The sequence below is a fragment of the Choristoneura fumiferana genome, chromosome 3 (genome assembly GCF_025370935.1).
Source record: "Choristoneura fumiferana chromosome 3, NRCan_CFum_1, whole genome shotgun sequence".
In the NCBI taxonomy this organism is placed as follows: Eukaryota; Metazoa; Arthropoda; class Insecta; order Lepidoptera; family Tortricidae; genus Choristoneura; species Choristoneura fumiferana.
Window position 1 is genome coordinate 275,478 of NC_133474.1, and position 25,508 is coordinate 300,985.

The following is a 25,508-nucleotide window of genomic DNA, read 5'->3' on the forward strand; positions in this document are numbered from 1 at the left end:
TTCATACATTTTACTTGCCCCAATATCGTATCGGCGTCCGATACCGATATCGGATCGGATAATCTCAAAACGCTCTGACATCGATTTCGGTTTTATCATGACATTTAAATCTAGAACATCTCAGAAAAAAAAGCAATTTGAATTGACCTCAATTACAATACCAGTCGATATGATGCTTTATTCGAAATTGAAATGTCAAATTGCAAACAATTTTTACAAATATCGAACGTTACTTGATATCGAGTGATATGACAATTAGGGCCGACTCTAGTTTGTTTCTGAATTAAAAAATAAATTACTATTCCCCATTTTTTTTTCAATTATTAAAGAAAGAAAGACGTTTTTATTCACATTCACAGAGACACACAAATTTATACAGCCAAATTTAAAAATAACAATTAACAACAAAAACAAAAAAAAAACACAGAAATGAAATATAATGAAATATAACAGAAATGAAATAACATGTGGTTCCTGAAAACATCGTAGAGACCTTATAATATTATTATGTGTGTACAAAACGCAATGTATGTAACTGTACATAATTAAATAGTTATTTTAATTTAATAGTATGTATATATTTTATCACACGAATACGAATAACATGAAATTAAAAATCAATTAATTAAAAGTAAAATATAAGTAACTAATAATTAAATTAGGCATTAAAACACTTGTGTGATATTATTATGAAACTCTTTTTTCGGCTCGTTTCATAAACCCATACTCCTGTTTGCCTTTCATTATGTAGCAGTCACATAAACTATACTAATCGGCGTGATTTTCGGCAAAGAGATAGTTTACGGGCCAGAAAGTGACATAGGCTACTTTTTATCCCGTAAAAATACACAGGTCCCGAGGTAACAGCACTCGATAACCGAAACCGCGGGCAAAAGCTAGTCTTAATTATAAATTTTAAAGTAACTCTGTTTGTCTGACTGTCTATCGCTTTTTCACGCTGAAACCGCTGAACCGATTCAGATTAAATTTTCTATAGAGATAGTTTGAGATCCAGGGATGAAACGAATTCTGAGCAGAGTTGCGGGCAATAGCTAGCAACTATATTAAATTACCTAATCTAACGTTATATCTTACAATCAGAAATTAATAAAAACTTGCGCTAATTAGCCCATGTAATTAGCCTATAAAATATGTTTTCTAAAATATTTGAGATTTTTTTTTATACTACAATTAAACAATAGTTAACCAAGGTTAAGACCTAAGGCTTGGCCTCGGAAAATAATACAATTTATCGTAGTTTTTTATACCGCGTTATTTTTTAATAAATCTTTTCTTGAAATTACCGTGAGACTCGTTCAATTTAAAAATGAATGATACTGTACCGGATTGTTTTTCGAAATTCATGTGCGAAATTACATTTGAAATTTACCACGAGCTTTACGGTGAAGGAAAACATCGTGAGGAAACCTGCACAAACCTGCGAAGCAATTCAATGGTGTGTGTGAAGTCCCCAATCTGCACTGGGCCTGCGTGGGAACTACGGCCCGAGCCCTCTCATTCTGAGAGTAGGCCTGTGCCCAGCAGTGGGACGTACTTATATAGGCTGGGATGATGATGATGTACCTGATAACTCAAGTCTTAAATCGAGTTTAGCTCGACATGTGTGCGCGTGTTGCGGCAGCCGCCGAGTCGCATTGCTCCTAGGACGAAAAGCTACCCGAAACCGTCGAGCTAAACCCGATTTAAGACGTGAGTTATCCGGTACAATATCATTTAATAAATCTTTTCATAGTGCCTTTGTGACAAGCTAATTGTCCCCAAAAGTCTATTCATGCTTGTTTAATAGTCAACGAGACTGAGGGGCTGTTTCACCATCCATTGATTAGTGCTAACTGTCTCCGTCTATTCGAACAAAACAAATAGAGACGGCATCACATTTAACCTTCAGTTAACACTAATCAATGGATGGTGAAACAGCCCCTGAATCTGGCATGATATTTATAATAACAGTAACTAACGTAACGTTTACGAGAGCACGATGTGCTGCTGTGTGCGTGTTATAATATAGTCGAACGGATACGTTTATACGCCTACACAGAAAGAGCGGAGCGCGCCCAAACCGCCCAAAACTAGCTGAGCCAAATCCAAATTCAAAACGCTCATTCCGTTTTATCATATAATATTTTATCTTTTATTATTTTTATCCCTTTTATTTTCATTTTCTTTTTAGCAGTCTAACGAGTTTCCGTGCCTAAGAAAAAAAAAGCGAGCCCGGGAGCGCAGTGCCGCGGCGACCGTCACGCGAGACGCTCGTGCCGTCCGTGCCGCGATATCTTCCGATCTCTAGTGAGCCAGTGAGCGTGGTTGTGAAGTGAAGTGCCATGATAGTGAAGGGTTGAAGCCACGGACAGCGGACACTGCGCGAGGTATGAATAACGCTGCAATAACGCGTTGTTGAGACGGTGCTTTGATGTTGGTACGTGATTAGCGAAAGCAGAGTTAAGGATTAACAGGATTGCGACGTGTAGTTCCTGTGTTAATTCCGCTTCACACAGTTCTGTGGGCCGTATGTTTTGGAGGTGCTCTTACGGTTTTACGAGGAGCAACGCTGTGTCCTTTTGAAGCGACCTTTTAAGTCGTTGTCGACATGGAAAAGCGGAAGCTTTCTAGTTTCACTTTGTATCTCTGACTCTTGGAGCTAGAAAGCTATACCTAATCCCGAATATGGATAATAATTACTAGTACGAAAAAAAATAGAACAATACTTTAAAATATAATACAAATCGAATGTTAGAAAAACCCTAATACGCAGTTAAGACAAAAATAATTAAAGTTTTCAGACCTTTTCTTATAGCTTGTTCTATAAAGACCGTTCACACTAACGTTCAAGTTTCTAGGACAATTGGTCTCTATATGGTTTTTCATCCTTGGGCAATTAGCACGGAAACATTTTTTAATGACGGTACTTTTTGATTTTGAAACTTTTCTCTCTTCACGGGGTAGCAGTAGGTACTTGAGATTTCAGCTTGATATTTTCACGCGTTCCTGGAAATAAATGGACTTACGGACGAATACCAAAATGTACCATGTTTACCCACTGGGGTTAAGACCACTAAATAGATTATATAAGGTTTGAAAATGGAATAGTACGTAATAACGTTTTGTACACAATTTATTCCAGTTTTTACAATGACAATGTCACAAAGGCAATGTCACAAAGCCAGCTTCTTAGGTAAAATGATAAAAAAAATACGAAGAAATATTAATCGATGTAATCATGATAATAAAGATAGAAATATAAATAAAAAAGAGAAAAAAAAGAGACGATGATTAAAATCGATTAAGATCGACGCCTTGGTGGCTTATTACCCCAAAAAGACGAAAATCTATGTATTAGGTATTATAAAACTATTGCAGTGGTTAAATTTAAAGGCTTTTAGGTACAAGTTGTCTACAATACAAAACGCCTAAAGAGCGAAATGGACAAAAAGTAAAATGTCACAAAAGCAAGATGTCCAAACAAATTATAAATAAAATAGCTTCCGGTGCTAATGGCAGCTCACACGGCACTCTCGCTTCGCTCGCTCGGCACACGCGCTGTAAGGTAACAGTCACAGTTCTTCCTAAACTTCTGGTTACATTCCCTTTGCTCATCTTCCTTACTAATGAAAACTTTATAATAATAGTGCTTAGCCCTTTCTGGCCGGCTCGATACAGTCGTGCAACTATCCTGAGCGCGCGTGGATCATCCATTCACGAAACACAATAATTTGACATTTTAGAAGAAAATTCGGAAAACAGTGTCTCGGCAGGGTTAGGTGTCTTGCTTAGCAGATATCTATCTAATACCTTTAAATGAGCAATTCTTGTATATATATATTTCGGGGATCTCGGAAACGGCTCCAACGATTTTCATGAAATTTGGTATATAGGGGTTTTCAGGGATGAAAAATCGATCTAGCTTGGTCTTATCTCTGGGAAAACGCTTGTTATCAAGCTTGAGCCCGAGCAAAGCTCGGTCGCCAGGTACTTTTAATTAAAAGGCAATTTGTCTTCCAAGACTTACAACCACTTTAACATTTTGCTTGGTAGTTGTTTTAACAAATAGGCCCTTTACCCCGATGTCATTCAACTACTTAAACATTTTACTTTGTAGGCATAATACTTAGGTATCTTTCTTTCTTAGGTATCTTGCTTGATATGCAAAGTGCAAAAACAATTTCAAGAACGCGTGAATATAAATGCGCTGGGCCCACGTGGGAACTATGGCCCAAGCCCTCTTGTTCGGAGAGGAGGCCTGTGCCCAGCAGTGGGACGTATATAAGCTGGGATGATGATGATGATGTGAATATAAATAGAAGAAATATTTTTCTATTCCTCCACTAACATACCAAATGCACTGCCAAAAGCTTATTAACACACAAGGGTTACTATCATTACGTCTAAAAAAACAGCTGGTCTAAGTAGCAACTGGTCTAAAAAGCAGCTAGTCTAAGTAGCAAGTAGTCTTAGAAGCAACTGGTCTAAGTAGCAAGTGGTTTAAAAAGCAACTGGTCTTATCCTGTTTTAGTCGAAAATTTGACAAAACATCGGTAGGTTAGGTTAGGTTAGAGTTGCGTCAAGGCGCGACGCGCCTCAGCCACGCAGAATAGGAGCTCCGTCGACATTGAGTCAATGAATTTTAGATCACTTGATACTTAGACAAGTTGCTACTTAGACCAGTTGCTTCTTAGACCACTTGCTACTTAGACCAATTACTAATTTGCTATGTAGACCAGCTGGTTTTTAGACGAAATGATATTAACCTACGCACAAAGAAAAATCGGCAACGTCTCGTAAATAAACTTTAATATTACTAAATTGCCACTCAGTGTCTCGCTCGATGCAAAGGATCTTACTATGCCAGTAGCATTGTCCAATAGATACTTGCTGAACCAACCAATAGAGAGGTTTTTCCGAAACGGTCGCCTAGATTATTCAAACTCAAACTCTTTATTGCATTAAATTATTATTATTATTTCTTATGTTATATTATGTTATTATTTGGGTATTTTATAATTCGGGAATATAATTGAATGAATTATTGTTAATTTAATAATGTATTAAATAGACTATTCTCTCCGAGACAGGACATGATGTACACTCATGACTTTGCAATAAACATTTTGAATTGAATTGAAATGAAAATGTTGTGATGAAGGTTTTAAAAGGTATGAAGGTTCAATATTTACCCGGTTAGGGCACAGCAATATACGAATAATAATAACTATGTACATTCTTTCTTAAAATTAAAAATTATTATGACTTGAGATTTCATAAGTGCTTGTTATACTAAATCGAATAAATATATTTTGAATTTTACTTAGACTTCGAATTAGACTCTATTATAATATCAAGTTTCTTTTCAAACATTGCTCTAACGCGTTATATGTCGAGCCCACAAACTAGGAGAGATTCAACAGCGTAGCCCGCCAAAACAAAGGCAAAGCCTATTAAAAATTGACTGTATGCATCGGACTATACAGATAAGCTTTACGTACCCAATGATCGTTTACAACACCCATGACGTCAACATACAAACGACTACGGCAACAGGATATGGGTACGCTTATCTTTTTAAACGCCTCACTTTTGGCATTAAGGGGGGTGTAGATAAAAGTTCGTTTCTTCAACAAAAGGGACGTGTTCGGTCTTTGTTTCTAAGTTTTTTGTTACCGAGAGACGGAGGGCTCTCGCGCTAAGGGCCCTCGCAAACCTTTCGCGATGTAGTGAGTTACAATAATTAAATGTTCTTTCTTTCGGCTTTTGCCGTTGTTTAAGGGGAAATGTAGGAGTTTTGCAACTTTCTTGTCCTGTTGAGCAAGTGTCATAATTCTTGTGCTGGTGATATATAATTTTTTTGGGTTTTGTTTCGGTTGTTTCTAAGGTTCGTGTCTGAAAAGGATAAAACGGAACCGTTAAAGGATTACAAACAATTTGCTCGGAAACAACTGAACTGATTGAGTTTAAAATTAGCAAAGATATTATGTTAGTCTGTGACTAAAAGACGTTTCACTTAGATGAATTTGTTTTAAGCATCCAGCCAGTTTACGGTAAAGGTTTTCGGGGTAAATTACTTCTTTTTCTTTCTTCTTTAAATTAAGAAAAAAAGGTAAGTCCTGTCCTTTATGCCAACCATAGTATTTCAGACTGAGCTAATCCAATCCCATTTTAGTGATTTTTAACATAATTTAACGTTCATTTAATATTAAAATATAGTGTTTTACGAGTAGTACTCGTACAGTATAGTAGTACTTTTGTTAGTTATACTTTCAATAAGGCCTAAGTTCAAAACACCTAAGATTAGGCGAATACTATCATTTTATTTAGTTTACGTAGATATCTCCAAGTGCATCTATTTTCTTCTAAAGAGATTTTTAAGTAATGGGAGACACAACGTTGTCGAACTTATTTTATCAAGTAGCGGTCCTTTTGGATACTGTTCAACAAAGTAGTTTCTTTTGTGTGCGTTATCCCTTTTCATCTTAGACTTATCAGTTGATTAAAGAAGGAAGAGGATAAAAGTCAGAGGCTGTCAGTTGATATCACACTTTCGATTGAAATACGGTTTAAGAACTATAAACTATAAATAGAGGTAGAAATGTTTATTTAAGAATAAGAAATAATGAATACATGCCTTTGAGGTTGTTACGTTTGAACGTTTACAAAAACACTAAAGTAATATGCAGTCACAAAAATACATTCTGGAAAAGGGGGTTCAGTCAACCTTGCCCAGCCATCTACTGAAATCCAGATTATTCGTATAATTATCACAGTTCGTATACTTGTTTCTGCGTCCCCATCCGCTTTGCAATTGTGCTTTTTCAAGTAACATCTAATCTCCATTTCATGGATACGTAATCATACATAGTCAGATCAAAGTGACGTCTCTGACACGACGAATGGCTCCGGAAGGCTCTTGACGAACGGTGTCAACAACGCTTGAGCGTCAAACGCCACGACTCGTGTAGTGTCATTGTTGCTAAACTTTCATCTTAATGTTCACACACAACTCGCGATATTGTTCCATCTATCGCCATCTTCAGAAGACAAAGGGATCATTTGTGTTGCTTTGAAGGCATATTCTTCTATGCGTATTGCTGTAAGCAAAGACTTTGATATATTTTACCGTTGAATGACTCACACGTTACATTGTGATGGTCCATAGGAATTAATTTTTTGTTACCTTGTTTCTCCTCCATTTAAAACAATTAACTAGCAAGGAAGGACGTAGGTAAAGAGGACGAATTTTTAAAGGATAAAATTAAATGCGAGTATGTGTGTGTGTGTATGTGTGTGTGTGTGTGTGTGTGTGTGTGTGCAGTGGGATCGGGGTGAAAATTGTAATGTACTCGTAGATAAATGGGTTAAAATAGGATAGATGATAGTATATTTATTTTGTATACAAAATAAATAAATTATTTTGGAGTCTATGAAAATAATGATAAAGTTTTAAGTGTTGTTGCTGAGAGAACCATTGCTCAATGAAATAGTTACAATTGAGTTATCAATTTGTTTAATTTTTAACCCCCGACGAAAAAAGAGGGATGTTATAAGTTTGACCGCTATGTGTGTCTGTGTGTCTGTCTGTGGCGCCGTAGCTCCTAAACAGGTGTACTGATTTGAATGCGGTTTTTTTCCATTTGTAAGCAGGTTTTCTAGCGATGGTATTTAGGCATTTTTTTTTCAAAAAATAGGTTTAGCCGTTTTGAAAGTATTAAACTTTTAAGTGATGAAGTCGGGGGTTTTTCAATTGTTATAACTACTTTCAATATATTAAATTTTTCCAAAAAAAAAAACGTGAAGCGAACACGAGTACCTAAACGGTAAAACATCAACTAAATGTTGGTCTCCAAATTTCGGTGTTTGCATAACACGATAACCTAACCAACAAAAACTTGGAAACCCCCCGACTTTGTGACTTCAAAGGTCAATATCTCAAAAACGGATAATCCGATTTTGATGAAACATGTCTAAGAAATATCGCTAAAAAACCTGCTTTCAAATAAAAAAAAACATTTAAATCGGTGTACTCGTTTAAGAGATACGGTGCCACAGATAGACACACATAGCGGTCAAACTCCCTCTTTTAGCGTCTGGTCCTAAAAATAATTCTATGATCCGTATGTGTTGCATACTACATACAACTTCTTCGAAAATAATCTTCAAGGATTATTTCCCAGTTCAGTTAGCTTACACAATTTTGAGAGCAGCAAATTTTTGTTAATAAACGTTCTGAAACCCTAAACGTTTTGGCCTAGCTTCTACAAAAGCATTTTTATGGAATCATATTTATCCAAAACATATAACGTTTCACGAGGGCGGGATGTTTTACTTAAGAATTCGTTTTATGATAATATCTACTTATTGTTGTTCAGACGAGGTGATGGAGTAATTCAGAATATTGTTCTTTTGTTAGAGCTTTATAGAAGGCGTTTTATCAAAATGATGTAATATTTTACACGTTTTCATTTAAACGGGATTAACGTTGCTTTTTAACCCTCGACGCAAAAAGGGGGGTGGTATAGTTTTATGACAATGTCTCTCTGTGGAATCGTAGCTCTCAAAAACGGGTGGATCGATTTCAATGTAGTTTTTAATAAGCCGTTTTTGAGATATCCAAAAACAACAATGTCGTCAATTGCCCGACGCAAAATGAGGGGTGTTATAAGTTTGACCACTATGTGTGTCTGTCTCTTAAACGGATGAATCGATTTGATTGCGGTTTTTTATTTGAAAGCACGTTTTCTAGCGACGGTTCTAAGACATTTATTTATTTATCAATTTATCCAAATGAATGACATTTTTTATCCAAATCGGTTCAGCCGTTTTTGAGATATTCAAAGTCAAAGTCAAAATATCTTTATTCAATTTAGGCTATAACAAGCACTTATGAATGTCAAAAAAAAAACTACCACCGGTTCGGAAAAACCTCTGCTGAGAAGAATCCGGCAAGAAATTCAACGAGGTTTTTTTTTTAAACAGATTTACAATATTATTAAATGATGTATACATCACAAGTATTTAACACAACTTTATTTTTAACACAGTAGGTTCGCTATTTGAAGGGATCGCTAATGCTCGATAATTGAACTTTGAAGTGACAATGTCGGGGTTTTTCCAAATTATTGTTGGTTAGGTTATAGTTTAGGTTAGGTTAGGTTAGGTTATTGTTGTCAGGGCCAGTTGAAAACTAAATCACGTAATTTATTGAATCAGGCGTTACTTTGCGGAGGTCCATATCAATGAACTGAAATAATTTCCTTGCTCACCCGCGACCTTACGATAGCTAAGCTTATGCAAAATATGCGTGTTCATGCAGTTCCTCCACCTCCACACTGTAAGAACACACACAAATCACACAAACCCATCTATGGTTGTGGTTCGTTAGTCTAACAACTGATAGCATGGTGTACGGTTGTGTCACTCTGAAGATGAGCTCTGGTTGAGTTCGAAACGCGTCAGTGTAGTGTGGTGGTGGTGATAGATGGGTTTGTGTGATTTGTGTGTGTTCTTACAGTGTGGAGGTGGAGGAACTGTATGAACACGCATATTTTGCATAAGCTTAGCTATCGTAAGGTCGCGGGTGAGCAAGGAAATTATTTTAGTTCACTAAATCACGTATTAAATAGGAGGGTTTGATTTTGCTACAACTGTCACGTTGTTGTTCCATAAATTGACAGCAAATATTTATTAAAAACTAGCCGTTGCCCGCGACTCCGTCCGCGTAGAATCCGGTTATGGGAATATCAGTTATTGGAACTATGAAATGTGCCGGGACTCAGATTTTCAGTATGCCGAATTTCATCTAAATCGGTTCAGCGGTTTAGAGGTGATGAAGTTACAAACAAGCTTACAAAGTCTCACTTTTACTGCTGGCTGTATATACAAACTTTGATGTAATTTCAAGCAATTTCCTTGGTGATTTAGTAAATTTAAATTCAACAAGCAAAACCACGGCAAAGGCTAATAGTAGTACAGTCGAGTTCATAAAGTTGTGAGCAAAAATTTTATCAAAAATATCTGAACACGCTTCTACGCCGTTAACAATAGAGTAGTGTTCAAAAGAAGAGTGACTGTAGGTAGTACACAAGTAAGTACCACAAACGGGACTTATCACGCTATAGACGTGGAGTCTACTCGTGACCACGGCAACTGTAACGTTGCCGAAACGTCGAGGTAAATATTACTTGTGTGATAATAGCGTGATAAGTCCCGTTTGTGGTATTTTGACTATGAGTGAGAATCACGAAAGTTTAAAACACACACACACACACACACACAAGTACACAAGTAATCCTAAATAAACAATTTACGCATTATATAGCTGTCATAATTTTTAATTGCGTATTTTCACAGCCGACTGTTAACGAATGGCCGAAACGGCCGCAAGCTACAAAAACCATAATAAATATCAGAAATGAATACCAGAGTAAATAAACCGGAGCATATTTCAAACCGTACATAAGCTAGCCACAGAGTAACGAGCAGAGAATAATTAACTCGGGCGCCTCTGCCTCGCAATTATCGAGGTACTCTACGTGCACTTTGCGGATTACGTAGACTGTCATTTGGTTTGCGTTATTAAGAACGTGTGAAAATACGCAGTGTTAATAGAATAATGGCTGAAATGGCTACTACTATTTCAAATCGTTTATTCAGTGCACACGCCGCATTGTGCACTTTTACACGTCATTTTTTAAACTACCAGCGCTTTCGGAAAGACCATCATTGCCAAGAAGAATGCTGTTTATTTGTTACGTCTTCAAGCTTAAAGTATTGAACTGATGGATTTAAATTTAGTTTAGTGATAGTAATTGTAGTCTAAAATGGGCCAATCAACTCTTTTACCCACCACTAATCTGTCCATGTTTTTTTCTGTAATTTAATAGATGGTGTACATGAATACATGCCATCCTACGTAATTTCAACCTATTAAACCGTGAAATATCTTGTTGGAAGTACGATTTTTTGGTAACGCCAGAGACAATTTCGGTGCTGATTCGGGACCATTTCGTGACATGCATACGTAACAATTTTTTATTTTATTTTTATTATTGTTGCTGTCTTTTTTAATGTCACGAATAAATGTTTTCTTTCTTTCTTTCTTTCTTAACGCAGGAGACACCCAAAGTGTCGGTAAAATAGTTGATATGAAATAAATTTAACTTATCAGATTTTTATAAACAATTTATAAAATTTAAAGCACAATTAAGTGAAAAAACGTAATATATTGCGCATGTATCGCAACACCAGAGACTAGTTTAGTAATGGAACTTGAGTTATATCGGTACTTATTAATTGGTATCTAAGTAACAAACATTCTTGTAAACTCCGTTTAGCCACTTAAGTGGCAAATAATATTCCAACCTAATATTTCACTTATATCTCATCAAAATTAGCGTAATAATCGGATTAATGATGACATTAATTATGATTAAAATTTGAAATTAATAGTGTTATCGACTCTAGTTTCGACATTGTCACTCTCTAGTCTGTGATATTGACAGCTGTCACCCGTACCATGCTAGAATAAAAGCACTGTAGTATCAAGGCCTTAATAAACCTACTATACTATAATTATGAAAATTGTGAGTATGTGTGTGCGTGCTTATGTTGTTATGTTAAAATTGTTACCAGGGAACGCGAAAAATATTTTTTGCAGACTAAGTCGTCAGCAAAATCTGGTAAAATATTAATGACTCAGCGGCAAAATCGCTCAAAAGTATAATTGTTATATTCATAATATTATGATGATCCATTGTGTTTCATTGCTGAGTAATTTGCTTCCCGTTTTCACTTCCACATTTCTCTATATGGCACCAAGTCAGGCCAGCCATCTCCTTCTTGGTCTTCCTCGTCGTCGCTGGTCATTCTACGACACCCACCAAGTAACCGTGTGACTAATTACTATCCTGTTTATAATTTTTTCCACATAAACGACCACTCACATTAGAGATGCAGATGATTTCCACAACCTGCTACAATATTTCAAATAGCACCTCCACCGCACCGTCAAACTTCAGTGAACTGGCAAAACAGACAAACTGTTTTGCAGCATCTGATAACGCTGCTATAAAGCTGTTTTATGCCTGCAATAAAGCCTCCCTCTAAACAGCCCCCTCTCCCCCAGATTGCAGCAAAGCGGGACCGTTAAGTTGAAATTTTAAAACAGCCGGTTTTATGGCACAGGCTGGTGGCTTAGGGGTAGTTGGAATCTAAAACTGAAGATGGATGGTTATAGCTCTTCAACTCTGTTTTTGAATTGTTGCAGCTACATATTGTACAAACATATTACGGCGTATCATTTATAAATGACTACAAGTTTTTTGTTACAATTTCATCTTGAATACCTACAAGCCTTTTTTCTCAATTTACATTGCATCTTAATTCCGTGTCCGAACAATAGATTTGCTTTTTGAAGTAAGGGAAGGAATTATTTCTGAACATCCCTCTATCCATGGTTATTATTATAATTTTTATATGTGCCTTAGATATACGTTTTTTTTTTAACAAAAGATTTTAATTTTATTCCTGTTTAATCCGTAGGTACCTAATATATATTTTTTTAATTTTGTTACTAAAGTATTTCTTGGTTTTAACCAGTCTGTAAGTTGAAAAATTGAAAATGGAACTTCATACTTTCCTGCATTTTTAGTAGCCTTTAGAATCTCAAGTTTAGTGGAAAAATTACAAAATACTTTTTGAATTTTACCAAAGTCACGTCGCGGTTTTTTATGACATTTTACGGTGGCAAATGAGCTAATAACTCGTAGACAAAAATATATTTTGGGCGCAATTTGCTCTGTAACTTTCACTTTAACCGAATTTATTGCTTAACTTGTAGAATCGCATAAGGGCCGTTAGCTTTAAATTTTAAAAGGCCCTTCCATTTGATGGCGTTTGGGCCCTCGAGTGGAGGAGCTGTAAATTTGAGTCGAATTTTATGTTTCACCAGGATTCAGTTATTGTTGAAGTAAGGGTTTATTTACGGGATTTGTATTTAGAATTGTAGTCAAGTTTTAGTCCCAAACTGTGCGTATCTAGTTGCATAATTTGAAATAAAAAATTTCGAACTTGTATAACATATTTAGTTAACTTTTAACGCAAAGTTAAACAATAGAACGTTACGTTCTCTCAAATATCGCGTCTTGAAAAGCAGGTGCATAGAATATCTCGCTACAGGGCTATAATTATAGTGTAGGATCTCAATGAAAGAATTCGTATCTTGTCTGTTATTATCATACAATTAAAACGTATTTAATAGATAATTCATATCAAAAGTGGATAGGTACATTGTATAACTAGGTACTTGTAAATAATGTGATTATACTTGTAAAAGTATCGCTCGCTCGGTCTATTGTACAGTCAAGGAAACTGAATCGCATACCAGGGTCCACCTTTGTACTACTAATGTCACTTTGACATTCCATACACTTGCCAAAGAAATCACAGCGAAATTGAATATCTCTAGTACGTGATTCAGTGTCCTTGACCGTACATGTCAGCAAAATCTTACCGCAATTATAAATAAATATCATGGGGCACTTCACACCAATTGACCTAGTCTCAAACTAAGCAAAGCTTGTAGTACTATGGATACTAAGCAACAGATAAACATACTTAGATAAATAAATACATCCTTAAATACATATTGAACATCCAAGACCCAAAAACAAACATTCGTATTATTCATACAAATATCTGCCCCGGCCTGAAATCGAATCCGGAACCTCAAGCTTCATAGTCAGGTTCTCTAACCACTTGTCCATCCGGTCGTCAATTGTTTCCATAGTTATTTTTAATACTTTTCACTGACAAATTACTAATTTGTGTGGAATCTATCTATCTTCTATTTATCTATCTATATAAATAAAAATGAATCGCCGAAATGTATGTACGCTCATAACTTGCGAACAACGGCACCGAATTGGATTTTTTTTTGTTATATTCGTTATTGTGAGGACATGGTACTAAAACTACTTCAACGGGGATGAAGCCAGTTACAGCTTGTTAAAAATAAAATGCTTACATGAGTCACATAGCGAGCAGAAATGGGACAGGTGCATTTTTTTTAACAAATACAGAAATTGGTAAGTGAAATTCACAAAGTTCAAGAGGTACAAAAAATTACGAATGAATGAATGAATGAATGAATATTTATTCACAGAACATATGGTACATATACATAAGGTAGGTACAGTATTATTAGCGATCCGTAATATGTTCGGCCATCAGGCATGTGAAAATACGACGGGATTAAAGACTATTCGGTGTTCTAAGGAAAGTTCTAGAAAGCTCGAAGCAAGCTTTAACGCTTTCTTGAGCTCCCACTCCTTCGTTACTGCACTCGTAATGACTGCAACTGCAGGAAACTGGGAACTTTAGGAACATGTTATAAAATTACTTGTGCGGCGTGTGCAGTGTGAAGAACTTACCTGTTACAAAACTTGTGTTTTGTTTGTACAGTCGCGGAATTAAAAGGTTGACCACCTTAAGAGCGTTTATACCTGCTGAGCTGGCAACGTTGCATTTTTGTTAGTTTTTCTCGATTATTTCATAAAAAATTAAATGAAAATTAAAAATGTTTTCAAAATTAAAAACTCAGATGTGCGAGCCGGGGTTTGAACCCACGACCCTCTGCTTGAGAGGCGATAGGTCAAACCACTAGGCCACCACGGCTTCAGCTTCATGATATTTCGGTCAAAAATCTTTGTCTACACACCTACAATACCTATAAACGTGCCGTGTTCATTTTGTAAGCAAAAAGCAAACCAAAATAATGCATTTCTCACCCTTATGGCAAGCATCCAAATTCGGAACTAAAATTTACATAAAGCCATTTAGTATATAAATCATTGCGCTGGCTGACTGTACGGGATGTAAAAGAATTTATTCAATTTGGCTCGACATGCACAAGTAGAGATATCTCTGTTCTTTATTTTCCAAGATTGTGGTAGTCTGTGTTACCCAACTAGTATTAAGCATATATGTTATACTTTTTCATCTCACTTGCTCGTAAACAGTGTCGTAACATGCAGGCTACGCTAAGCTTGTAAGAACGGCAAAAAAATCACGTTTGTTGTATGGGAGCCCCCCTTAAATAATTATTTTATTCCGTTTTTAGTATTTATCTATTAGTTATAGCGGCAACAGAAATACATAATCTGTGAAAATTTTAACTGTCTAGCTATAACGGTTTATGAGATAACAGCCGGTGACAGACGGACGGACAGCGAAGTCTTAATAATAGGGTTTCCGTTTTTACCCTTTGGGTACGGAACCCTAAAAACAATACTGATGCAAAATAGTTACAGAGGGGTACCCAAGAGGAGTGGTACAAAAAAGATGGGATGATACACCTGGTGACAGCTTTTGGACCGAATGTGAAGGTTGGCTGGTTGGCTGCAGTGTTCCCTACTGCCAAATATAATCTTCGGACTCCATTAAGGAAGGCAAAGTGAAGCCACCACACAATTTTCCCAAGAAAATCGTCATGAATGTTCACTGCTGATCCTCATCCAACGATACACGATGCCAAGTATGGTCGCGGGTGAGCAAAGACATTCTTTAAGTTCATTAAGTATGATTGTCCTAAAAAAAGTATTGTATGTATGTATGTAAATATTTTATTGTACATAAAACACAAAATAATACAAAAAGTAAACAACAAAACAAAAGAGTACAAAGGCGAACTTATCCCTAAAAGCTAACCTAAACAGGAAAGGAAAACTTAAAGATAGGCGTAATTGATAACAATAATTAATAATTGTCTTTATTTTCCTCACAAGGTTTCCTTTATTCGTATAGATTTTAAGCGCCTTTCCGCAAAATTTGAACAATATTTTGGGGTTATTCTAATTTGAGGATTTTTTAAACATATAGAGAAGCCAAATGTTTGTAAGCAGCAGTTATAGTATGCGAAAGAAAAATATCAATACCGCCGAGCGACGTTATTTTTTCCTGAAAACATTACAACATACATAAACCAAACAGAATTTCCCGTGAAGGAAATACTGAATACGACTACCTAACTTGCTTACACAGCGAGCTAGCCGCAGTCACTATTAACCTAATCATTAAGACAGAGCCGACTCTCAGCTCTTTTAGCGTCCAGTAATTAAATTCCAACCCCTCCTAGACCCTCGTACCCCCCTTTCCAACGAAGCGTATCTACATAAGTCGGAAAGGGACGCCGAGAGGCTGTCATATTTGATGCGTGAGTTGAATTATTTATCGAACACTGAATATTGTGACAGATATTTTCTTGACATGCCAAACTATTTCATATTTAATGCTGGGAGTTATGTTGTGATTATGTTCAAGGGAGGGCTGAAATATTTATGGATATATGTGAACAAGAATGGGGAACTCGCTGAGGGATGGAAAGGTCGAACGCTGAATATCCGCATTATACTTTCACTAGCGTTTACCCGTGGCTTTGCACGCGTAAATCCTTAAATACAGCAGTTGAATTGAAATTCCGGGATTTTATTATATTCTCGTGGGAATTCGTAGTATTAGGTTGGCAATGCATCTGCAATACCCCTGGTGTTCCAGATGTTTATGGGCGTTGGTGATCTGAATATTGTTGTTTCGATTCGAGTAGAATTTTGATGACAAAATATTTTAGGTCTGGAATTGTAACCATTTTAATGGTAGGTATGCAAAATAATTCGATTTACAATGTGGGTTTCAGTGAAAAACAGCGTTGCGGTCGCCACAACATTATGCTCATTCAGGCCCAATTTATACTACCAGATATTTATTATTGTTGTGTTGATCCTTTCTAGTAGTAGTCAAAGTCAAAGTCATCTTTATTCAATTCAGGAGCACTTATGAATGGGTTTCTGCTATGGTAAAACAGATTTACAATATGTATTTAACTTTATTTTTAAATCGGAATTATTTCCAATATCCCTGTCCATGATATAATCATTAACTTTTCTTAGTGTATTTTTCTATGGATCGAATATGTGTAACTAAATGTTTTAGTCTTTCTCTCAATTTTTTTTAAGCAAATCGATGGTTTGTGTTATCAATATTAGCACAAATATGCTTTAGGACTTAATGTGTATGCAGTATGCGCAAAAATGAATAGGATAAACTAGTAGGTATATGACATTCAAAATTATGCCAACCAAGCATTCAAACAGCAGCCAGTGCCTTATGCTATTCAGACCGTGGATCATTCGTGCTTACTTACAGATAATATGATACGTGCCTCCCTGCTCTGGTCTCTCGAGATTTGCAAATTCCTAGACTTGGTATTCTAGTTTAAAATATTTCGTAATATAGTCACAAGATTATTGGACCTCAGGACGCAATATTGTGAGTTTCTCGCTGCACAATCTCGTTCAAAGTAGAGCTTATATATTTAGCTTTGTAAGGTAAATTCTTACGCAAAATTTTAAAGAAATTACAAAAGATTCTTGCATGTCCTTTTTAGTAGAGTTTTATACCCAAGGGATGCATATAACTAAAACTCAACTATCTGTCTGTCTGCATGGGCTGTATCTTATGATTCGTATTTAATACTGAGATGGACATAGCTCGAAGAATATGAAAGTTGAAGGGGTAGTGAATGATCCATGAACAAAAACATCCCATGCACAAATCACTCAGCGTCCTTTCCAATCTATCTCCTCCAAATCTCTGAAACTATTCCTAACAGCGCTAAGTCATTGAAATTAACTCCTATATCTCAATTGTTCCGGCTGTCACCGGCTTAGAAGATTTATTGGTACCTGTTACAGCGAGCTTTATCGGCTGGCACTGTAAGCTCGCTGATATCTGCAGCTTTCGGGTCGGAGCTTTATGGGACACAGCAGATGTAATTGAAGCGGCTGCGTTGCTTGGCAAATACGGCACAAGACATTCCACGGCGTTGCGAGTTTAAAATATTGTCGTCATTTCGGCCAGAGTGAGAAGGGCATTGAATGTGGTTCCCACGCAGAGCCAGTGTGGATTGAGCACTTCACACACGTCATAGAACATCTTCGCAAATGTGTCTAACACTCGGGCGCTAGCGATCGCATTACCTATCTCTTTCTTTCCTCATTCCATAACCTGAGTGTGACAATCCAAGTAGACAATAATGCCTCTGGTTTTCTCACAATGTTTTATTTCACAGTAAAACTTATCATACATGATTGTCTAAAAAAGAAAGCGTGAGCTCGAACCCACGATCTTCAGATTGAAAGGCCATTAGTAAAACCACTGTGCTACCACGTATTTTAACATCAAACGTACCTATTGTTCAAATAGGATTTAAAAAATCGAAGACAAAACCGTCGAACGTTCATCAAACACTGTATTTATCATCTGTGCCATCGTTTATCCGCCGTGTTTACCAACGCGGGTCAACATTGACACTGCACTGTCTGGGACAAATCGAACCGCTGAAAGCGAGCGTTAAAAAGCCATTGTGTGCTGACTGGGCGATTTTTAAGCTGTGTGCTTCTAATGTTGTTTTTTGCTGTTAATTGGTGCAAATACTTTATCTCTTTCTAGTTTGTTTTATCGATTGAGGGTAAGCTTTTGAACACAGCTGCTGGTTTTCGATTAAAGCGATATAGTAACCTGCAATAATGATTTATTACTATTGTGCCATTTTGCATTTTAGTACCTATCTACACAGTATAACACAAAATGACTTCCCGCCGTCTGTATAGATGCTCAGATTTATTTAACAACGCCATACGCTATGGATTTAAGGGAATTTTCGTTAGGTAACTAACTGATCGAGTAATTCTACAGGAAGGTTTAAATATTATAAATATAACTCACTTATTATGTAGTGTTAAATGCAGAATAGTTGTATTGCTTTGTATTGTATAACTATTGTATGAACGCGGCGCAGCTCCGCGCGTTATTAGTTTTGGGGAAAGGGAAGAGATTAATGTAGAGTGTGTATACATGCATACGTGTGTGCGTGTGGGCACGTGGGTGTTTATGCTACCAATCGCACCAAGTCATTTAAAACCCCCGACCAACTGATTCGAAAATTTTGATCGCTTAAAAAAGTGTTTTCAATTGTTTATTTTTAATCGTTTGACTGCACATTTCTACGAGTACACAATACTCAAGTTAAACTCTCGATATAATTAGCGTTGCCCGTTTCGTAACTCTTCGAGTTAACTTTAACTAATCATCTTAACAGTACTTCGGCCATTAACTCGGAGGAGGAAAGGCTTCTCCCGATTACAGGGCTTGAGCAGAATATTAAATTTAAGCGTCATAAAGTGTTAAAAGTTCGAGTTAGTTTAAAAGGTTTGAGATCGGTTTGATTTCGTTTCGCTTAAACACGGTAGATGTACAATAATTTATAACTAAAGCGGATTATTTTAACTGGCAGTTGAGTTCATTTGATGAAATACAATACTTGTTTGTCTATGTGTCACAACGTTCTCTTTAATTTCGGGCCATAATATAAAATGTCGTACCGTACAAGAGCAAAATCGAAAAACCGGCCAAGAGCGTATCGGACACGCCTGATATAGGGTTCCATAGCCATTACGAAAAAATAAATAATATCTTTTCTAAAGATTTCGTTTTTTATACGGAATCTTCCAAGTTTAGGTATATTTTAATCCTAAGGCTGCTATTTACTCTTAAACTACTAATAATTCTCAAGCAAACTTAGCCGTTACAGTTTTCCTTGAAAGTTTGATATACTTACTACCATCCTGAATTTTTTCAAATTTTTCCACCCACCGGTTTACATTTTAGAGGGGGGGGGGACGCTCGATTTTAATGAAAATTTGCACTTTAAAGTTGAATATTTCGCAAACAAATCACTGAATCGAAAAATTGAAATCTTAGCAAACCCCTATTGGTTTTAAAAACCTATCCCAACGATACCCCACACTATAGGGTTGGATGAGAAAAAAAAAACACACCCACTTCACGTCTATGGGAGGTACCCTAAAAAAATATATTTTTTATTGTACCATTTGGTACGCATAGTTAACATATATATTCTTGCAAAATAACATCTTTCTAGCATTGATAGTCCCTGAGCAAAGCCGCGGACGGACGGACAGACAGACAGACATGGCGAAACTATAAGGGTTCCGTTTTTGCCATTTTGGCTCCGGAACCCTAAAAATGAGTTAATAAGGGGTAAGTACGGGTAATCTAAGAACTACTGAACCGATTTTCAAATTTCTATGCCAATTAAAAGATAAACTATTCCAATATACGGGTACTATACTTATTTTATCCTGGGAATCTATGAATTTCCCGTTGTTTTTCTTAATTCTTTCAATTTCTTAAATAGAATAGCAATGTTCTTCCAACTTGAGCAAAGACAATGAAACAAGCTTTTTTAATCTGAATTAATTTGTGCAATGCAGTTTCAAAAAGGTGTTGCCAGTGTTGCCAGGTGGCAGGCGAAACAAGAATAATCTAATGGAGGAGACTACAAAAAGTCTTGTCTGAAAATAAACTGGTCATAATTAAAAGTAGTTAAAACAACAGCGGAAGTTACTTGAAGATGTAAATCAAATAAATAGAAGCTTTTGCGAAGGAGTAGCTAATTGTATTGCATTTTTTTGTAACGTGACATTATTTGCTTTATGGAAATTGTCTTGCAAATAAGCCTCAAAAAAGTTACTGACTGTGTTTCGACATTTTAAATAAACATAAATTAACAAGCTATTTACGACCTTGACATTCTACTACCTGGTTATTTTACGATCTTGACATTCTACCACCTGGTTATTTTACGATCTTGACATTGTACTACCTGGGCACCTGGACATTTTACGACTTTGACGGAGGGTTATTTAGTTCGCCTAGGTTTTAGATAGGTTTTAGGTAAATCTTGAAAATTAATTACTTTATTAATTTATTACTTCCAGTGGTCAGATTGACTTGATATTTGGAATATTTTTTGTTCGGTGATTGACAACCAGATGGCCTAGTGGTTAGAGAACCTGACTACGAAGCTTGAGAACCCGGGTTTGATTCCCGTGTCGGGGCAGATATTTGTATGAAAAATACCTACGAATGTTTGTTCTCGGGTCTTGGGTGTTTAATATTTCATTAGTAGTATCTATCTATATAATTATATTTATCCGTTGCTTAGTACCCATAACACAAGCTTTGCTAGGCTTACTTTGGGACTAGGTCAATTGGTTGTCAATCACCGGTTTTTTTTCGAAATCTAAAATTGCAATTCGTCTGCTAGGTAGGTTTGGTTTATGTATGCGAAGCCGAGGATAATGGCTAGTACTTAAATAATCTAATGCATTCACAGAAAACTAATTAAAACCAGTTCTAAATTCTTACCAGTTCACGTAGACGTAACGTCAGGGAGACTCTCAACTCGCCGCCTGACGTCCGAAACTGAATAATTCTGTCGGCGACTTGAACGCCGAATAATTCATTAACCGGTACAGCGCTGCCACATACAAAGCAGGGCGCAGAAGTAGTAGAAAAAGATTAAGCAGTTGATAAAAAAAACGCTCAGGTTGGGACACTCGCGGACATAGAGGCTGAGCTTCAAACATGGTCATGATAACCAGATAACCGTTGTGGGGAGAAAGATCGAGAGGTTACTATGAACCGGAAGGCGAAGCGTGGCCTAACAAGAACATGAGAGTTGCGGGCAACCGGTGGGCAAGTGACGAGTTGTCGTTCATTGTGGCATTCTATGGACAGGCCTTTGGGACGTCTTCCAGTTGATGATACGGATACCGTCACTACGTCAGTCAATAGGTGATCATGCCACTGGTGTTTGTCAAAATACTGGGAGCTCATTTGAGGTCCTATCCCGAAGCTAATATGCGTTGATAATAATGATTCGTGTTTTTGTTTGTTTTAACAACACAACTCTCTCTTCACAGTTTGTCAAAGCGTGTCAAAGCCAAATGGCCCCGCTGCTTTCTACCTGCAGCTGTGAACAGTTTGATAAACTAATTAGTAAGTGGACGTCCAAATAAATTGCGTTCGCTGCAAACTGAACTCGCTGTCCGCTGTCGCTGTGCTCGAATGTTAGTTAGATATCCATTTTGTTTACTTTGATTATTCGTCTGTTATAATGTGTTTTAGATTTGGCGCGTAATATTGAATTCTAGTTATAATTACAAAAAGTTTGTAAATAACTTAAAATCTTGATGACAAAACAATTTTAGACTAAATCTACATGTAAAACTTATAAGGATTGAAATTCAAGATTATTTAGGTAGAGTGATTCAGACATTAGAGTGAGAAAGACTTACTAGCTTGTTTCGTCACGCTAATAACGTACTGCGTAAAACAAATTAAGCATTTAAGAAAGAGACAAAATATACAGCGTGTATTTTTGATACTAAGTACCTCAAACTGTAACCAGACGAAGATTTAAGTGCTGTGAACCGATATCAAAACAAATTGTTAATTTAAAATTAACTACCTGAGTGTAATTAATATTTGAAATATTCTGGAGCAGCAATGTAATGCGTACAATAATTTGATACGAGAGAGAAGCGTTCTGTGACAGCTGTCACGTCAACAAGTGCGACGTTTTGAAAAACAAAGTAGTGATACATTGCATAATAATTAATTTTGTAAGGAAAATAACAAGTATTTTTTTTCTAAAACCTTAAAATGCGATTATTAGGGCCTTCACTAACTGCGCTTAAAGTTTGAGGTAGTATCAAAAATACCCGCTGTATATTATACATTTTCAAAAAACCCTTGAAATGTAATTTTTAACCAAATTATCTTTTCTTCGCTAAACATTAGCTGCATCTGTCTATATTTATCTATATTTTCAGGTGTTATTATAAACCGTACTTTGAATTTTGATCTTCTGTAAGCAGCCAGTTTGCGCACACAGAGATTTGCAATGTTACAGTCTAAGTCCTTAAACTGAACTACTTAAACTCTAAAAAATTTCCTTGCTCACCCGCGACCTTACGATAGCGGGTGAGCAAGGAAATTATTTTAGTTCATTGATATGGACCTCCGCAATGTAACGCCTGATTCAATCAATTACTTAAACTCTGTCTAGAAAACTGAACCGGTGTGGAACCTTTTCATAATCAATTTCGCTATGATTTCTTTGGCAAATGTATGGAATGTCAGCATGATAATTAGTAGCACAAAGGTTCCACATTAGTACGTGATTCAGCTCCCTCAACTGTACAACGGCACCATGTGTACATAACATAGGCCATCAAAATAAATCTTCTAGGAAAAGCTCTTTGCCATTTACAGAAAAAGGTAATAAATTCTTATAAGTGTAAACAGAGACTTAACAACTTTTTACATCATAGTCACTTCACGTCGGCCATTCATCACGCGCGATGAATGCGACAGGGTCCCAGCCGGGCGGCCGTAAGGAAGCGTAACAACCCTTTCGGATTAAGCGAACAAGGGAAGCCCCTCAGGACGGAGTAACTCTTTAATTTATCGCGTCACGTACCTAGCGAGGCTTGGGAGCGGCTGGCTCATAGAAATGCTTTTGAAAATTAATAATAAAGTAGAGGTCCGAGTGCTGGTCAGTGTTCTAGTAGATGCCAACGCATCTTTGATTTTATGTCAGCAATAGAGGTGACATATATTGGGCATTATTATGTTAAGCACTTGGACATTTTCATTCATCAATCATCATCCCAGCCTATATACGTCCCACTGCAGGGCACAGGCCTCCCTCAGAATGAGAGGGCTTGGGCCATAGTTCCACGCGGGCCCAGTGCGGATTGGGAACTTCACACACACCATTGAATTGCTTCGTAGGTTTGTGCAGGTTTCCTCACGATGTTTTCCTTCACCGCAAAGCTCGTGGTAATTTTCAAATGTAACTCCGCACATGAATTTCGAAAAACTCAGAGGTGCGAGCCGGGTTTGAACCCACGACCCTCTGCTTGAGAGGCGATGGGTCAAACCACTAGGCCACCACGGCTTACAGGACTTACTTTAGGACATTTTGCATTTGATTATTTAATGTTAGCATTGTAAGTCCTATTTTTACACTTGAAACAGATATTTTATCCCAGTTCAGATGTGTATTATTTTCATTTAAGTATACTGTGTTTGTTTAGCCTACATTATGTAAAGTTAATAAATATATTATTTTATTATTATTACCTTTACCACTATCATCAATCCCAGCCTGTTTACGACCCATGGATTGTATGGCTATTATTAAATACAACCGTTTTAATTTTCAATACATAGTGTCCCAAGACCATGCTCATGGAGGGAAAGTATCTTAAACATGATAGACAATTTTACTGAAATAAATAAATATATATCATGGGGCACTTGACACCAATTACCTAGTCCCAAACTAAAGCAAAGCTTGTACACTAGGCAACGGATAAACATACTTGTATAGATAAATACATACTTAAATATACATATTAATATCCAAGACCCAGAACAAACATTCGTATTTATTCATACAAATATCTGCCCTATATGCCTGCTGGGATTCGAACCCGGGACCTCAAGCTTCGTAGTCAGGATCTCTTACCACTTGGCTCACCGAGCGACCGGGTCAGACTTCATTTTGATTTTGAAAACAATTTTAAACTGCATTCAAAGATTTTTCAATAATAACCTGTCTGAAATACATAAGCAGTATAACCTGGAGCTTGCAAATGCAACTTAATCTTTATTAATCATTTCATTTGACAAAAAAAATACGTCCGTGATAAAAATTCCAGAGGAATGTCACTCAAAAGCCCTTTTGTTATGGACAGGCTTTGTCCAATGGTAGACATTTGTGTGGTAGCCGGCAACGACCTGTAGGACCTGTTTGTATGAGTTTTTAAACGCCCGCCGGTTTTAGGAAGGTAAGATGCTTTTTTTTATGGCTGCTCGAGCTAAAAGTGCCATTGTACTGTTTTTGGTTTACTAATCTGATGAAACAATTCATTTTAACTAATAAAATAGACCGTATACGAAGAAAGAAAAGAAAGAAAGAAAGAAAACATTTATTCGTGACATTAAAAAAGACAGCAACAATGATAAAAATAAAATAAAAAATTGTTACGTATGCATGTCACGAAATGGTCCCGAATCAGCATTCTGCCAAGAAGTAGTGCTAGTGGCGAGTTATTCGCATGCAACACACAAAAAAAAGATTTTACCAATAATTATATTTACCTATATACAGGGTGTCCCAGAAGTACCACGTTATTTATTTGATCGTTTCTAGTAATTTTTTTCATGGCAGATGGTTAAAGTTAAAATCATGTTTTTGAGACAATTTAAATCAGGATTAATGAAGTTTTTTCAGCATTTTACGGTAGTTACTGACAAAATAACACACTGCACTTCTGAAGTAACTATTCACGATTCGATACACATAAAAAACTGTTATTAAGAGCTTCCAAGTCGATGCTGGTACTAAAAATGTCAAGACAAAGGGAGTATCCCCAAAAATCTTTATTTCGTAATAACTCGAAAACCGTGAAACTTTTACTGGGGTCATGTTAGGTTGGGTTAGGTTCCTCTTGAGCTGGCCTACCTCTGGTGTCACTGTGACCGTGGTACTTCTGGGATATACAAGT

At 36.6% G+C, this 25,508-nt stretch overlaps 1 pseudogene; it reads left to right on the forward strand.

The window, feature by feature from the left end:
• Positions 1-2,240: 2,240 nt before the first annotated feature.
• The window catches only part of LOC141426295 (neuroligin-1-like), a 232,649-nt pseudogene continuing 209,381 nt past the window's right edge, over positions 2,241-25,508 (forward strand).